The sequence below is a fragment of the Gavialis gangeticus genome, unplaced genomic scaffold (genome assembly GCF_001723915.1).
Source record: "Gavialis gangeticus isolate Ggan-Ray unplaced genomic scaffold, GavGan_comp1, whole genome shotgun sequence".
Taxonomy (NCBI): domain Eukaryota; kingdom Metazoa; phylum Chordata; order Crocodylia; family Gavialidae; genus Gavialis; species Gavialis gangeticus.
The window spans coordinates 174244785-174263522 of NW_017729022.1; the positions used below are offsets into that span (position 1 = coordinate 174244785).

The 18738-nt window shown below is 44.6% G+C and overlaps 1 long non-coding RNA gene across 1 annotated transcript in view; it reads right to left on the bottom strand.

Annotated features, from left to right (window-relative positions):
• LOC109296905 overlaps positions 1–13059 on the bottom strand; it is a 34634-nt gene extending 21575 nt beyond the window's left edge. Inside the window, exon 1 of the long non-coding RNA XR_002097093.1 lies at positions 12922–13059. This is a non-coding gene — a long non-coding RNA (uncharacterized LOC109296905). The remainder of the gene's footprint in view (positions 1–12921) is intronic.
• Positions 13060–18738: the final 5679 nt, after the last annotated feature.

Consider the following 18738-nt stretch of genomic DNA (forward strand, 5'->3'; position numbering starts at 1 on the left):
CAGGCAGTCCTTGACTTAAGACGTTTCGAGTTACAATGAACGGCACTTATGGCATTTATAAATTGACACCCTATTTCAACTTTCTGACGTCAGTTTTGACTTTAGGACACTTCATCCAACGCCACGCCAGCAAACAAGTCTGCTGCGTCACCCATCTCCCTGGAGAACATCTGTCCAAACTTCCTTGGACATTTTCTTTAAGAAAGCAGCCAAGACTCCTGAGAAGTCTCCAGCCAAGAGCCTTTCAAAAAGTCCAGCAAAGACACCTCAAAGAAGTCCTTCCAAATCAGTATGATTGCCATTTACAATATGCATACATTAATGTAGCTATATCACTCATCTATAATTGACCAAGTACAAAATTCTGGGTTACTTTTGGTGAAAATAGGGTATGGGGCCTTGGTTCAGGAACGTTTCAACTTAAGATGCGGATTTCAGGAACACCTGTATTCTAATTTATAGCCAAGCTAAAAGCTACGCTTGTATCAGACTTCACAGGAATTGATAGTGCTATGCGAGGAGGTCATATATAAAAATCAGAGGCCTTATGTCAATCTAGGTAAGGTTACCTTTGATTAACAGATTAGGACTTGAATTCTTACCATCCTAAGAGCGGGGGGCAGCATCTGTCATACTTTCAGAGAGCATGACTGATCGTTTTATAGTCTGACTGCAGTTTGACGGAGGGAGAACTTCATTCTAAAATAAATTCTAGCCAGGAACTCCTGGCCTTTAATTTATGCATTGCTGGCAGAAAAGAGGCCCCTAGGTACCCAGCGTGGTGCCATGAAGCTAGGAACAGCATATGTATTTGTTCTTTCTCCCTTGCACTGAGTGCTTGCATCCCTTATGACAGGCACTGCTAAAAGACTTATTCACAGTGGCTGCCTCAGGGGACTAGTGACAGCCACAGAGCAGAGCCTTTCATCTCTTGGGCCAGATCTGCACTAGGAAGTTTTACCAGCTGGGAGTGTGAAAACATCACACCTTATAACTGACATAGCTAGACCACCTAAAACCCTGGAAGGGGGTGCTGCTATACCAACAGAGGGTGGCTTTGTTGGTTTAATGTGAATCATGCGGGAAGGTGCCTTAGCTAGGTTGGCACAAAAGGCCTTCCTGCTGCCACATACCGCTGGGGGCTCCGCTGACATTGTTATAGCAAAAGAGGCTCTGTTTCTTCCACAAGCCCTAGGTGCCTGGGTCAAAGTCAGCCACAGTCGGCAGAGACCAAGAGTTTTCATGTCTGGTGGCAAAATCAGTTGGCAGTGTTGCTGGTTCCTAGCAAGTGACTGCCCAGATCACAACTGGCTGCAAACACTTGAGGGGTTTTTGGCACAGCACTGGCGCAGCAGTCTCTCCATGCCGAGTAGGCAAAAATAGCTGTGTAGTAGGCACAAGATACCTGGACACAGGAGAATTCTCCACCCAGGTGCAAGACATCCTTTCTAATAGATTTATCCCCCTAACCCACATGATATTTGGGGAGAGAGAGGGAATGAGACATACTGGGAAAGTAGTTAGACCCAGGGAAGGCCTTTCCATCTATAAAGCTGCACAACACTCAATGGAGTCTGAAGCTGAGCTAGAAGACCAAATGTGTAAAGCCTAAGGGGGCTACAAACACCTGGCAGGCTGGACACATCATCAAAAGCAAGTGTGGCCAGTGCACATGCCACATGGCAATGAACTAGGAAAACAAGAATATGTCAGTACTTAACACACTGCTAGAGGGTTCTTATATGAATGTCCTGGGCTTGCTGAGGTACTTCTCAAGTGTAACCATGTATCTCTCCTCCCTTTTAAATTGCTATTCAAAGACGGTTCTAGTCCACTTTGACTGTTCTGGCATCAGGGAAAATCCCCAAGTCCTATTGAGCCCCCACCGAGCTCTATTTCATACTCCAGCAAGCTGAGTAGTTGGCAAGCGCCCCATTGACAAAGCCACAAGGGTCAGTTCTATCATATTCATGAGGTCAATGACTGTAACGCTTATACGCATAGGGGGCAGCAGTAGTGAAAAGCAACCTTGTTTGGGACTAGTTACATGATACGCTGAGAATGGCTCAGGGAGGAGTGTCCCCCGTGTACTGGATCCAGCACACAGGGCCAGTCTGCTGTCCTGATCCAGCGCGTGGACTGGCTGCATGCCACTCATTCAGCCCACAGGACCTGGTGAGTTTGACACCCCTGCACTAGAAAATCAGTGCAAGATAGTTCCTTATAGTTCGAACAGGAATTGCAACTAGCTGAAACCCGAGAATCCTAGGAGATGTATGTTGGCTCCTCATCTAGCAGAAGTATGCTGAAGCAGGTTACATTGCCATCAAAGGCAGCTGTTTTCGCTTCCCAAGCAAAGGCTATCAGTATTAATAATGAAGCCTATTTGTTGGGAACTTATGTTTAAATACCACCTTCGCATGAACAGCCAGAATGCTAAATACCTTGAGTCTATTATTAAGAATGAATGAGGCGCAAGTGCAGACAGTTACAGATTCTTATACCCTGAGGGCTGAAACCTTCATTGCTCTCTTAGGGTAGGTACTCACTGCCTCAGTACCTCACCAGGGAAAGTCATAGCCAAGCAACCACACCTACTCCACACATGCTGCCTTCCTCAATAGATGGAACATGGGTGTTTTAGCGCAGTGCTGGGCATGTGACAATAAGTTATCTGTTGGGAGACCTTAGGCTGCTATGTTACATTTATTTAGGGAGGTAGTATGTGTAGAGCAGTCATGGTACACTTCACAGTGGTGCTCCCTAGTGTGGTACAGAGGCAATATAAACATGCCTTTATGGCATGAGGTTGCTCTCTACAAGTCAACGCAAGCATCATCATTAATTTGAAAGGAAATTTAACCTGTCCTTTAAACAGAAAAGTTCTGCAACAAACCAGGAGCCAGCTGTCATTTTCAAATAGTCAGCAGGTTCTCAACTCATTTCCACCTGTTCCCCAATACTGCGATTATTTTTAATTACGTTAAGGCCAGATTACTGGTAGTTTCAAATTCAAATGGACTTGAGCTGAGCTCAATTGTTCAAGTCTGTGTGGCTCTACCACTGGGCAAGTTTCCTCCTTCCCAGACCCATCAGTCTGGGATTTTGGATATCCCTATGTGCAGGTCTCAAGCCCAAAGGAGTTGGAGTTTGGATGCCTCCTACTCACACTTGCTCCTAGCCAAAAGGCTAAAAGAACAAGCCAGGAAGAAAGCATAAATGCAGTCCCTCATTACTACAAAAATGTGCAGTTGAGTTTCTCGCTTTTGGGAAACTTGCAGGGGTCAGCCAGCCCAGAAAGCAATGCACAGGCCTCTTCCAGGGAAAACCTGTTGACCATGGTATTTCCCAACCCCAAGACTATGATTTCTGCTGTTTCATGGCTGGAATGCAGAGGACATGCCAATCAAAGAGCTGATGCCATTGTGAAATGCACAAATCTGTGATTGCACAAATCACAGATAGGACAAAACAGCTGGGTAACCCTGCAGGCAACTCATCTGTTCTTCAGTACCATGAATCCCAGCCACCATTCAGAAGCTGTATCCCTAACTCCCATGCTCAGTAGCTAATGAACATGGGAGTTAGAGGTACAGTCAGAACTTCCTAGATCTTAAATGCTGGATGCTGCAGGTGAGAGAGGAATGGTAGCAAGCCCCCCGTCATACCCAGTTCACACTCCCTTTCAGCTTTTGCTCTCTGCTGCTGTGGGACACAGGAAATTGGGCACCAGGGACCTATGGTTTGACCCAGTAAATGACAGTTCTTACATTCTTCACTACTGAAGGCAGTGGCGATGCATAGGGGGTGCATGTGCACCCCCTGAGAGCACCAGTGCACCCCCTGACAGGCCACATTCCCCACTTAGGCGATGGGCAGGGGGGGCAGGCAGGAGCACCAGTGTCCCTGCTGCGAGCGCTGGCTAGGGAGTGGGAGCACCGGATGAAGCGCTGTGGCCACTTCTGTGAGCACCACAGCTACTTCTGGGAGCGCTGTGGCTGCTTCCTGGTCAACACAATTGGCCATGGGGGGATGCCCCCGCAGCCAGTGAGACTGGCCACAGGGGGACCCCCACCTGGTTGCTGACTGGTTGCTGGGGGGGCATGTGCCCCCTCTTACTAAAGTGGAACCAGTTGCCCATGACTGAAGGGAAGTCTCTTGTTGATCTTGTCTGCACTAGCACTCCACCCACTGAAGTTTCATCTTGGAGGCAAGTCCATGGGTGGCAAGCATAGCTGAAGTGAAAGAAGAGAAAGAGCTTTCCCCACCTACCCTCTGTCATCTAACCTGACTCTGAGCAGCCACTTTTGCAGAGTAGCAAATTCCCCACTCTTCTCAGTAGAGACTTCCCAACTGTAAGGATAGTAGAGCAATGGAACAAGCTACCTAGGAAAGTTGTGGAACCTCCTTCCTTAGAAGTATTTAAGGAGCAGCTGCAGGGGCATCCATCTGGAATAGCTTAGGAACAAGCTATCCTATATCTACGCAGGGGGTTAGATAAGGTGATCCCTGAGATGCATTCCACCCCTAGGACTCTGTGTACACTCCCTTGTTGTACAGCCAGCCGAGTCACTACGCTTGCCACATCAAACAAAAGGTTCAACAGACTGGCTGTAAAGAACTATTCTTGGGTCCTCTCTCTTGACACACTGCCCATGCTTACTCCACATCTGCAATAATAGTTTTTGGACTCAGAGGCTATGTCTACATGAGACACTACTGCACAGTGGTTACTTCGCATTTATTACTTGTATAAACAAGTAAATATTCAGTAACTTGAGTTACTGCACAGTAGTGCCAGTGAATGCCTTTTTTGTAACGCTACTGCATGGTAGCCTAATACTACTGCATAGTAGTATTGTGTCATGGTTTTTGCCATGCAATGCTATTGTGAAGTAGTACCAGGCTACTGCACAGCCAGCATCTTGTGTAGATGTGGCCAGAAGGTATTTGATCTTCAGATCAAATTGGTTTGTGTCAAGCGGCAGATGAAAATACGGTGGAGGGAGGTACAGACAAAGAGAATGTTCTCAGGGATCTTGGTTTCTCCAAGCAGTAGCACAAGACAGGGTTGGTCAAGCAGAGAAGAAACTGGAAAGAAGCAGGGCATGACAGAGAGATGGACAACTGTACAGGGTCAACGGCACAAGAGGGACATGGGATTGAGACCTCTTGGGTGCATTTCCATGAGACATTTACTGCAGAGCTGCCTAACTGGCTTTGCAGTAAAGTCTCAGCATCTGTATGTGTAGCCTTATTAGGCTGCAGGCAACTAATTAACTCTGCTGTAGGTTAGTACTTGTAAATACAAGTACTATCCTGCAGTGGTGTTCTTTAGTGCGCAGCAATGCACGTGTAGACACTGATGGGGCTGGCTGGGGCATGAGGGTGTTTCAGTGCAAGGGCTGCCTGCCAGCTAGCCCTTGTTCTGTGCCCCAGCTAGCCTCTCCGCAGCATGTTGAGCCAGGTCAGAGCAGCCCCAGGCTGGCAGGCTGATTCCCCTGGAGCCCCCGCCAGCCAGGGCTGCCCTGACCTGGTTCAACGTGCTGTGGTTTCGGGCAGACATGTAAATGTGATGCCTTGGAGCAATAAACTTTAGGGTGATATGTCTGGAGTTTATTAATTCACATTAACTTTATGTGTAGACATGTCCCTTGATAACAAAGGAGAGGAACTGACTAAGAAGATTAAAACGAACGTGCCCTCAACAAGTGGCAGCTAAAACAGAATAAGACATACCAAATAAAAATAGAAGGGGGAAGAAAAGGCAGTTATTTAAAATGAAGGGGAAGGATAAAGAAAGCATATTTATTGTAACCAACTGCTAAAACTCCCAGATGGAAGAAGTCAGAGCCTCTTGCCACATGAAACTTCGATAAAGCACTTGACAGAGTAGGGTAGGTGTGGGGAAAGCAGCAGCCAGATGCAGCAGACTGGATGTTTGTAAAGGAGGATAAGAAAAGATACCGCAGAGGAAGGTATCAGGCAGCTTGTTTGCAGAGGTGGGAGTGGAAAGACATGAAAGAAAGATGGAGCTGCTTTTCTGTGCAAGTGTGTGTGGATCTGACTAGCATAATGTCAAGCTAGTTCAAAAATCATGCGCCAGCCCCGCAAAATCTGACATTGGCTTCAACAAAACAAAAATATCCAAGCAAACTAAGTGTCGTCCCCCACCCCCCGCTGTGAACTGAAAAGCAGAAGTATGATAAAAAGGACTCATCACTGTAGTATCACGCAGACGGCAAATACAGTGAGTGAATCATTTCACATCCCTCGACAGAAATGTACAAGACAACTAGTGATAGCCAGAAAGTATGTCACAAATTATAAGGCAGCTGCAACATTTACCAGCCTCAACAACAACCAGTCATCAAAAATCTACAGCTTAGAGTCCAAGCTATGATTCTTCATCCCAAACATTATTTTCACCTTGAGATCCTGTTGAGGAGGCTGGAAATCATTCAAAGGTATAAACTGACGTGTACCCACCTTGAAAACATATGGGGCATTGATTGGAATAAATTAATAACAAATGCTGAGATTTGTCAGAGTTCAAAAACTTTTTTGTGTCCAAAGTTATTCAGAAAAGGAAATGAAAATCCTTGGAACTTGGGTTAAGGATGAAATCAGAGCATCAGCATGGCAGGCATGTTAGCAGGCATTTGAGGGAACATGCAGGAGGGACAGAGCCAAAAACTCACTCTACTGACCCCCCACTCAGAGAGGGAGGCAAGAAAATGTATGGGGAGTAACAAAATAGAGAGCCGGCAAGATGAGACTCAGGGCAGAGAGAGTTGTATTTGTGCCTTGTGATATCCGACTGCACTGGAAAAATTCAAGGCTGAGAAGGGCCGTCTATAAACTTACCAAGGGGGGCCAGTGGGAAATGGGAGAGACCCTGTTCCCCCAAACACTACCAGGAGTAACTAGTAATAACAGCCATAAGTTGACTGAGAGTATGTTCAGGCCGGACATCAGGAAGCACTACTTCATGGTCAGGGCAGCTAGGATCTGGAACCAACTTCCAAGCGAAGTGGTGCTGGCTCCTACCCTGGGGGTCTTTAAGACAAGGCTTGACAACCCCCTTGCTGGGGTCATTTGAGCCCAGTACTCTTTCCTGCCATGGCAGGGGGTCGGACTTGATGATCTGCTCAGGTCCCTTCTGACCCTACTAACTGTGAAATGATGAATTCACATCTGCTTCCCATCCCCCGCGACATTTTGCCTTCTGGTTTCTCAGCTATGAGTGCACTTGCTTCCTATTTCAGATTTTTCTGAACAACCACCAGAATTAAAAAGAGAGAGATTCTCACCCAATCTATTAATTCCAGCAGTGCGGGCTTTAAAGCATATGCCAGGTATTGTGGGGCTTGTGGTACAAGTCATCCCGGTGATCCTGCTGTTTGTCAGGTGGCAATGGCAAGGTGTCAAAGTCAGTGCAAGACCATGGTCTGAAAGCATGTTAGATGCAGCTGGTTTGGTTGGGAGGCGCGGGAGTTAGACTGCAGCTAGGAAGGGTTAGGAGCTCAAGTGCACATGTACGAAGGAAGCAGATATAGGAAATAAAATTATTTTCTCTGCTAATTCAGGCCCTGTCTAGATCAAGGAAAGTTGTATCAGTGCTACCACACTGGTGCAAAATTGCTTAATGCTACACAGTAGGGACCAAGCCCATGCTGCTCATTAAGGCTGCAGACCAAAGAAACGAATTACAAAATGGTAATTAGGGCTGGTACTTTTTTATTTTAATGCTTAATTTTATTAAACTTGCACTGAGCTTTTCTGCTATGTTTCAGCAGGTATGGATGGATCAGGGCTGCTTTAACCCTGCCTCCCTCTTCTTTGACTCCCCACCAAAGGACTGAAATGTAGTCTGAGTCAGTATTTGTATTGTGGTAGCCCCCTGCAGGTGCAGAGAGAAAAAGAAATCAGAAAACGTCATCTCTGCTTCTTAGCTTTTCTATTATTTCCCTATAATTCATTGACTGAATAAAGTGACTTTGCTACAGCAGTGGGGTGTTGTGACCATGTGAATATTAGATTATGAGAAGTTCAGCTACTAATTGGGGCTATATAACACCTTAGGCAGATTAATGGGTTTTTTAAAATCTCTCTTAAAGAGAACACCAATAAAAAGTTACTGACAAGATCCTGTGCCCTCCCTACAAACCAAGGGAATACTCCAAGCAACATGGTTGTATCTATTTTAAATAGAGGATTCTTCCGGCCCTCTCAGTTTTGTGCCTTAAAAATATAGAGAAGGAGACACAGTACTATCACTTTTTCAGTGAAAATGCCTAAAGGTCTAAGCCTACTCTCACTAAAATCAGTGGGAGACCAGTAACTTCAGTAGGAAGGAGCAAGATTGGGCCCCAACTCATTGTCAATAACATATTTTCTGCCTTTTCCAAAGCATATAAAGCTTCAAGATCACATCAAGATTTAATAGAGACAAGACTCCCCTTCACTTCAGAGTCTCTTCCTCTTAATCCAACCCTCTCCCATCTCAAAACAGCTTTCCCTATCACCTCCCATCCCCCATCATTTGCTCTAACTTTCCTCCCACTCTCAAATCTTTGATTTCCTCTCAAGTGAGGTAGGAAACCAGCTGATGGCTATCAGACACCCTCTGCTCTTGCCACATAATTCTGTCTAGGTCCCCTCTGACCTAGGACTCTGATCCCAAACTTGTCCCAGGTGAGGGTTAGCAAATGCAACCTCTTGATCTTTTCATATGCATCTGCTGGCTTGGTATGCCTCCCCCACTACTTTCTTCAACATTTTCCTTGCCTCTGAAGCTCTTATCAACTCTTTGGAGCAGAATACACTACTGGAACCAGGAGACACTGAAGTCATGTCTCACACCTCCCAGGAAATGGCTTGTTCTGCTAGTTCACATCCCCTGTCTCGGCAGAAAGCTCAAGTCACAGTATTCTATTAGCTCTTTGTTGCTAAGGACAAGGAACAAAAATTAATAAGATGCATGGTAACTGATCTTAAAGGAATCCTGAATTATGCACAGAAACAAGATGCAATCAACCTTACACCAAGGTAGCAAAGAGTCTTCCTTTTCTGGAAAAAGCATGACTCTTTGACACTATTTATTTTACACTACACAGGAAGAGCCCACTTCTGGCAGCCCTGCTTATGGCTGGCTGGCAGAACTGGGCCCTTGCCTTGTGATCCGTAAGAAAAGTAATTTCCTGGGCAACTGTGCAGAGCTAGATAAATGCAGTGTCCCTTCTGCTGGTATCTGGGAACAGATTGTGACACTGGTATCCATCAAGCTCTAATGTCATGATTTTAGCTCCAAGGAGGAAGAATTCGTGGCTTTAATGAGGTACTTTGCATCTACAGGTCTCAAGGCATTTTATAAAGGCAAAAAAATAGCTACTTCTATTTTACCAATAGAGAAACATGGGAAGAAGGGACTTGTTTGAGGATACAGAACAGATCAAAGACTGAGGTGCAAACCCAGTGTGCTGTGCATCCAAATAAAATCAGCAGGAGTTTAGCCACATCACAGTAAAAGGAGCTGCAGTGCCTGTGTCCATCAGGATTTTACAGAGGGGTTGCTAATTCACTGGGTTAAATGAGACTTTTTTTGCAGTGGAGCCATAGCCTTAAATCTAGTCTATATTTCAAACATTTTGCTGATATAACCTATACCAGATCCCCAAATAAAATAAACTATTGAAGGAAAAAACACTTTTACACAGGTAACAATGCATTTGCTCTATGGCCTCCATCAGTATAAAAAATATCATAAAAAATTGCAACCCTTATTATTGTTATACCAGCCAAAATTAAGTGTATGCCTGGCCTTGGGCTGAATGCTTAAGTAGAAAAGGAAAATTAAGAACTTCCTTTGCATTTCTATCCCATTATTTCTAGTTACAGTATAACTCCCTAAATGATTCCGTTTACTACTTCAGATACTGATAGAGGGTTATCAGATTCCTTCAATACGCACTACAGACTAAAGCATGAGCACTATAGGCCTATGGACAGAGCCTGGTTCTTGAAATCTCCTGGCAATGTCATGCTGTTACTTGTATGCCATTATTTAAAATGAACAACATTTCTAGCCCTTGTGGTTCTGAAGCAGAGGAGCCTCACCACAGAATATGAAGGTAGCAGCTAGGGTGAGGCTTGCCAGAGTTAGCAGACATCCTGAACAATCACTGAGAGGTATGAACTGCTTCCTCTATCTCAAATATGTATTTGGTAGCCATGTTGGTCTGAGACAAAAAGAAATGCAAAACTCTAGACCCCTCGGTTCAGAGATGATACCTTTTATTGGACCAAGACATCGCAAAAAAAGGGCTGTTAACTCTGCAGCTGATAGTTGTAGGAGACCTCCATCAGCCCACTCTGGCAGTGGTGACTCTTGCTATCTCATTGTGGATATACGTGGTCCTGCCTGCAATAGAAAGCCTATGCAAAATCTGCTGTTCAGCTCAGCAGGGCTAAAGTATAGACTCCAACCTGCCTGAAGGCAAGGAAAAGTGGCATAAAGAAATGGGGAACCAAGTGGCCTAACCAAGAGCTGTGCTGAGCCCGTACTGGCTCAGTAAATGGCTCGTGTGAACGGCTACTGCCACAGGCACCTAATAGACAAGTTGAGTCCAAGGCTCTGGGCCATCAGCTGTATGTACACAACATTTGTTATCTGCTATGTCTGGTGCCTTTTCTCCACTAGGATTTTACAGTGGAACAGCTCACCTGCTATGGTTAGCATAAAGTAAAAACATACCTGTGTTGGCAGTAAAGACACAGCCTGATCATAAATCTTGTTTCTTCAAACCCTTGCTCCTGGATTCAAGTGATTACAAAATTTCAGCTGGCATTTCTTTTTTCTTTATTTTTAGAGTGAAGTTTTGGGCTCTCATTGCTGTAGGAAAATGTTGAAAGCACTGTATGAAGTGAGCACTCCCTTAGGCTTCAAAAGACAAAGTGAATGCTGTTTTTTGTTTTATCCACACGCAGTGCTGGCTGTTCTGAGGCCTGCATAATGATTTTTGAATGTCTGGGGTTAGCACTACTGACAAAGGGAATCTCTTTCTTTCTGAAGCCTACATTTAAGTTGTGAGTACAATAAAAGATGTATTTTACATCAAGCTAGCTAATTTGATAAATCTGTGTCAATACACATTTCTAGTGGAAATAAAGCAAATAGATTTTACCTCAATGTAGCTAGTTGATGTCAACCTCTTTTTAGGGACAGGAGAGTTGTGATGATTCCAGCTAGCTACATCCAGGTAAAAGCTACCTGTGGCTTGTCTTCACCAGGATTTTCCATCCCAATAGCTATCTCAGGTTAACACTCCACTGATGTGAGTTTTTGGCTCACAAACGATATACTGAAAGCTTAATTTCTGAAGATATTAAAATTAGGCAGGGCAGAACATAGGACAATATGTTGTAGGAAACAATAATGAATGGGCACAGTGCTGCTCTAGCTGGACTTTTTTCATCCCTAACTAGTACAATTCTGTTCAGGGGCTGGCAACTAGGGACTCCTAAGACACCCCACCCACCAGTGCTGTAGCAATGAAGTTGGGTGCCTGGGATAAAGCCAGCAGTGGCAGCCCACCCTCACCCCATGCACAAATCCAGGGCCACATGCCCCCCCCCATGGTTGTCCAGGAGTGTGTGCAGCAGTAGGAGCCGCCCTTCTGCCATCCCCACTCCCCCCAAATGAGCCACTTGCAGCTGTGTCCTGCGCCCTGCCCTGGCTGGGCAATGCCCGTTGGCGCTCCTTTGCTTCCGTGCCTGGGGTGGTTGCCTGCTTCCCCCCCACACACTATGGCACTGCCACCCACACAGAAGGAGCACAGCTGGATGCAGAACCTCCAGCTGATCAAGGGACAAGAAACTGCTGAATCCAGATACAGCACTTCTTTTCACTGCAGGAGACACTTTACAAATCTTGGAGGTATCAGTTTGGGCATTGATGAGACAAGCAGTGATGAAAATTGGTAAAGACCACAAAATGTGATAGTAATGGGGGAGATGGCATGAGAGAAAAATGACAGAATAAACAAACAAGGGACTGTCTTCTTATCGGAGGTGTGCCACAGTCAAAGGACCACAGGATTGAAAGGGACCCTCAAGGGTCATCAAATTCAACCTTCTGCCCAGATGCAGGATTCATAAGACAGGCAGGACAGCTGGAAGGTCCAGCTTTCTTAGGGGACAGCTAAAAACTTGTTTCCTGATCAAGCTGCACTATGATTAGAATAATAAATCCCCTTCTCCTAGTTTTCTAACCTGCATCCCTTTCAAATGAAGCCAGGGTAGGCGCATGCCTAACACTGTTTGCTTAGCATTCTATCAGGCAGGAAAATAAATGCCTAATGCTTTGAACAGTGGGACCAGGAGTTAGAGCCCCCCAGATTCAATTCTTGCCTCAAAGTCACTGTGCTTTTATGTAGCCTGGTAAATGTCATTGCAGTAGAAGTCAAACATAAAGTTAGAATGAAAGGAATACCAACTAATTCTTACATAGCACATTTCAGGAGCGGGTCTTCAAATGCTTCACAAAGGAGGCAAGTCTCATTATCTCCATTTTACAGGTGGGAAAACCGAGGCACAGAGAGGGGAAGTGATTTACTCAAGGTCAACATTAGCTATGTAATACCACTCAGTGCAGAGAAGGAATGTTTAAAATTATACCAGTTGTTCAGAGCAAATTGGCCTGAACTGGGCTGGAAAATTCAACCATTTAAATCAATGGCTTTGCCCTGACTTACTCTCAGATGATTAAGTCTATCCATTCTAGTCATGCTGTATCACATTAATGATCCCAGCACTTTTTGCCCAGGAGTCAGTTAGCTGTTTACAGCTGCAATGACTTCTGAGTACCTAACCCAGGATTCCCAGCACAACTGAGTTTTAAAGAGCAATCAAAACACTTACCATTTCCTGTGCAATCACAGAAGCCACTGAACACTGGCACAGGCCTACAACACAGTACTTAGTTACACAATCACATTTTAGTATAGTGGTCTTCAACCTTTTTAGACTCAAGACACCCCTCTATAGACTCAAAGCGTCCCTTAAAAAATGACAGCTGTTAGGCTGCTTGCAGATGTTAAAAAAAAAATCGTTTGCTGGAAGAAGCAGTGTGTTACTTCAACCTGACTGCAGCATCTGTATAGATTGAGCACTTCATCAGGGCTTTTGGGCACTTTTATCTAATAGCTGAGTCAATCAGCTATTAGATAAAAGTGCCAAAAAGCCACACCAAAGCGCCCAATCTATCCAGACGCTGGGTGAGCTGGGTCCAGCTAATGTGATGCCTCTTCTGGGTATGTGCTGGGTTCAGCGCAGGGGCACTTGGAGTTTAATATAAAGTGTAGTGCTGGATTTAGGCTTAAGCTACTTAAGCTACAACTTAGTTCCTCACAATATGAGGGGTCTCTAAATAAGAAAATAAAACCTTACTCAATATAAAGTTGTATAATAATCGGTTGGTAAATAAAGGCGATATGAGAAAATGACTCTCTAAATATGGACATTTTCATTCTAATATGACAAAAATATACATACATTGGATTCTTTTTATTGTATGGGGATTCTTAAGATGGACATAGTTTAGGGCCTCAGCATGCCATAATCCAGCACTAATAAAGTGCCTCTTTTTTTAATGTCTGCAAGCAGCCTTAGTTTTTACTTATTTAAAAATAATAGCGCAACTTTTCTGTTGCAGAGAACTTAGAAAGTCCACAATAGGTCAGAATGTTTTTAACACTATGAATTCCTATGCGAAATGTCTGCATTTATCCTGTGAATCGTGTGTGTGCCTAACACTGCTGCAGCAGCCTGGTTGAGAATCACTGCTCTAGTGCATTATCCTAGAGATGTTCCTATATGCTGTAATTGAAATGTAATGTTTTGTAGGGAAGCACTCTTTTCTGTATTGCCAGCCAATCCATGCAAGTTTATCATTGCTTCTTCCAGTAAACTGTATTTATTCTACAAGTTGAGTAGACAATATAGTTAAAATATTTTGCCTTAGCCCCTGCCAACATTTCTAATTCAGTGAACTGAATAAACTCCATTTACCTCAACCTGAGTTATACCCAATTGTACAAAATATGGTGGATGGGAAAAAAATTGCAACATTCCTTTTCAGCAATGGGAACTTCTGTAAAGATAAATCCACTTTGGACCACTTGGACAAGCACTAAGAAATGAAACGTGTGCATCGCACACACATTTAGTACTGTAGACAACTGTGGTTCTCCTCTCCTAATATATGTGTTGTTCCAGCAGTTTTTGTTAAGGATTCTGTTTGCTAATGGGACGTCTTTGAAATAAACTACACATTACCAACAACATAGAAGAAAGGAAATGAATTAGCCCGTTTTCAGTGCAAAAATGTTACTTTAACACCTAAATAACAGCAGTTCCCTGTCTTTCAACAGCCCAGCTGTTCTGTCAAGCTTTGACACTGAAGTTGTATAGCAAATGGTTTGAGTGGACCACAGCAACTGGAGTAGTGGGAGCTAAAGTTACCTGCCTGCACCTTCCAGCAGTATTGGACATAAGAGCTTATAGGAGTCAAGACAGTTTTGGAGTGAAGCAATGAGAATCAGTTTGTATCCTTTTCTCTCTCTCCACTTACATCAGTTATTGGGACCTCAGAGTATGGCCCCAATGACATAAGGGTTTAAAGTGGAAGATGAACAATGGCAGGTATCAGGGGACATGAGTTTAAACACCTCCTCCCCCCCCCTTGTTACATCAGCCACTGAAATGACACCAGCTGGACATTACGTCTTCAGCCTTTTGAAAACTACCTTTTAAAAAAAGAGCTTGCTTCTAATCTGGCCACAACCATCAAGGCCCCAAACCTGCAACAAACTCCTTGGACAGGCCTGTGTGCTCATGTACCTGAAACTAATGCTTACACAAAACTCATTGCAGGATTGGGGCCCAAGTTCCTGAGTTTTATGTTAAAGATTGATGTTAAAGTGTGAAAACCGGGTTTTATAAAGGACATACGGCATTATCTTAACTACAGCAAGGCTATGAGCCATGTTGCTTCACATAACACATCGCAGACGTCAGACTGGGTCTCACCACAGGTCCATGTAGCTCCAGTAACTTTGTATCTCAGTGCGGGAGCACACATGTGAAGGGGGAGAGTGGTTACACAGGGCTTGTCCAGACAGATCTGTTTCCTGCCCCTCTTCCCTTCCAGGGTATATATACCTTTCCGGCATTTAGAGACCTAATTTGGATACTGCATGCCGAACTATCATATCAAATACCCTCTAGCATATGAAACATCCATGAAAGTTTGGGCCTCTCCTACTACAAAATGCAGCACACCAAGAGGATATTAGGGCTTATCTATTACAGTACTTTTGCCTTCCCCTCTTTATAGGCTACACAGACTATGTTACATTTGCTAATTAAAGTACCCAAGCCTGTCAAAGATCATCAGTTGTTTTATTTTGTAAGGGAAGTGTATTAGTTGTTACTTGCTAATTACTGGAACTCCTCCCTCCTTTTGGTATCAAAATACCTTAACTTGCAAGAGAACTAATGGATCCTTCTAGCCCTAAGGATACGACAGAAGTGACAATATATATAATGGAAGTGCTGAAAGATCAAAGTGCTGAGTCCATTTCTAAATCCATAAGCAGGAAATAGGTCTATCGTCTCCCAATACTAGCCTTTTCCTGATTTTGCTTTTAATATACATTGAAATGCCTGTCTTAATGGAGAATCTGACCCAGAAAAGGAATGGAGTGTCATTACAGCTGCGATGGTCCCGGAAGTATGCAAGAAGCAAAGACTTTTTGTGCTATCTTTTACTGGACCAAGTGGGAGAGATGTAGACAAGCTTCTGAGCACAAAGTGCCCTTCTTGAAGTCTGAGAAAGAAACAAGTGCAGCCTCAACTAAAAGCCATCAGTGCTGGACCATCAGTCCCAGTTAGTAAGCTAGTACCTGGGCCTCTGGGAAGGGGGACTCGGCCATACCCATTTGACAAGGGAACTTTTAAGCCCTCCGCTCCCTCTACAGAGACACTGCTGAGTTAGAATTTGTCCCCCCACCCTTTGAGTACCCAGTTAACACTCCTCTGACTTACTGTCTCATCTTCATTGAAGATGATTTACAGACATATTAGGGCTCATCTACAGAGAGTTATTCTGGAAGAAGGTAGGGTATGATTTAACTGTGCTGGAATAGCTCCTCACAGGAACACACTTGTTGGGGCACCTTTTTCCCAGCTGTCTAGTCTGCTCCCGAATTTAAGTATGAATTAAATCCCACTAAACCAGTTAGAAAAAAAAAGAAGCAGGGAAGAGGCTGCACAGGCTAGTGACAGTAGAGGCAAAATTTGTTTCTTAGAAGTGTAAACAGAATTTAATCTTACTTGTATGTAAGTATGACTTGTAAAAGGAATTGCTCCCTAACTGCACCGAGTTCATCAAGACCATTCACTATGACATCAATCAATATATAACCCCTCATATTGCATTCAGATCTGATTACTCATGTCTGATGTCTCCTGAGGAGTACAACTCCAGTCTGTGCAACAATCAGTCAAACATTTCAGCGCCCTTTCCTAGTTCTAGCAGGACTCCAGTCAGCTTATAGACTTAAAGGTTTATAGAGGAAGTATCCAGATTCCTACGACTTTAAAAGCATCATGACATGAACATTTTATTAGTAATATTCATTCAATTGCCTTAAATCTTAAAATTAAAAGTAAATAACTTTCTTTAGGAAGCGGTCATTTTTCTGTAACTACAGAAATACATTGTACCTCAATGCAGGCTGCTGCTGAACTGTTTTTATCTTGTGTCTGGCTGACTTCTGACCTGTCATATATAGCTTGTCTGACAAGGCAAGCAGTGCAGACTTGTGAAACAATCTTCAATATTTTTGGCATTAAATTATGAGGTCCTCTCCAGCTGAGAACCATGTACCACTGAAGTGGGGAACTACACCCAGCAGCTGCCAACACAGGGGCTTTTTGTAAGTGTTCTTACTAGATGGTGTGTCACTACCCCATGCTTAACATTAACCTCTAGCAATTTCCAGCTTTATTTAACTTACATCTTTAAGCTGCTTTGTGCATCTGTTTTTTGTTCCATTTCTTTTTGCTATCACTGGTAAGTTCTAAATCCACATGTCCAACTGACTGATACACTATAAGCAAAACAATGCACAAGAGAAATAGATCTCTTTGATTGCAAGACGTCTCAGGTATGCAAGAGGCAAGTATTTGTTAGGGTGATAACTTTGATTGGACCAACTATGTAGTTGGGAGAGTCAGACAAGCTTTTGAATGCAAGACATTCTTGCTTGGGTCTTACATTCTAAAGCTTGTCTAACTCTACCCCAACTACGCAAGTCCAATAAAGGAGATCGCCCCCAGAAATTCTTGCCTCTGTAATTCCACAACCATCAAAGCTACAGCATTACTGACGCTCTCAATAAGAGAGTCAGATATTCCCCACCCCGTCTCCAAAGCAAAGGAGCATGAGAGAAGAAACCCCCACCACTCAAACCTCATATCCCGGCCTAAAGAATTTCAGGGCTCATTTACATGAGATGTTTACTGCAGAGCAACCTAATTAGCTCCACAGTAAAGTCTTGGCGTCTACATATGCAGCCCTGTTAGGCCCCATTAAACCAAAAAACTTTGCCATAGGTAGAATGGTACCTGTAAATACAAGTACTATCCTACCACGTAGTTATTTACTGCACAGCAATGCACCTGTGGATGCTGATGGGGCTGGCTCTAGGGCATGAGGTTGTTTCAGTGCGGGGGACTGCCTGGTGGCTAGCTCTGCATGAAAGCACCTCCATGTCCCAGCCACCCCTCCGCAGCACACTGAGTTGGGTTGGAGTAGCCTTGGGCTGGGAGGGTGACTTCCTTGGCCCCCTGTCAGCCAGGGTTGCTCCGACTCATCTCAACATGCTGTGGCCCAAGGAGCACGTTCAAATGCAGTGCCTAGGAGCAATAAACTCTGGTATAATATGCACTGGAGTTTATTGCTTCAAATGATCTGAATGTGTAGATGGGCTCTCAGATGAATACTTGAGAGAAGGAGTGAATGGCAAGGCAAAGCTGTGCTTGCTCTAGCAAACTTGACAGAGGCTTTACATGCCCAATCCTACAAGAACACTGCATAAAGCTTGGAAATACAGCTTAGCATTGGCAGGAGAATCCATCGCAGAGGGACACCATACTGCAGGCAAGAAAACCCTGCTGAGGACAGCTGGGATGCTTGCGGAGCCAAGCCTTTCCCCTTTTAAAAGTGCCATGTGCTGTATCGCATCCATGTGCCCTATAACTCTGCAGCGAGTGAGTGAGCACTGGGTCATCATCAAAGTTGAAGTATTTCTGTATTTGGAGGCCAGCAGGCATAAGAAGGGGCTGGCAGCAAACCCCAAAGTGGGTTAAGACTCTCTGGGAATGACCTGGGTCTTGCATCTGCTGCATCGATGAGCTGCCTCAAAGACGACCTGTTACTATCACTGATCCTACCCCCTAGAGGGGTTGAAATGATGGCACAAACACGATCATTCTCGTGCACTTGGCAACGCTTCTCAGCGCCACTGGGGGGCCGGAAACCCCGCGGCTGCGGGTGCAGGGGAGGGCGCTCCGCAGCCGGGGGCTTCAGCCCTAGAGCCGCTGCCCCCCGGGCTGTATAAAGGGGCAGGCCCCGGCCCCGCCGCGCCTCCCGCCGCCCATGGCCGCGCTGCA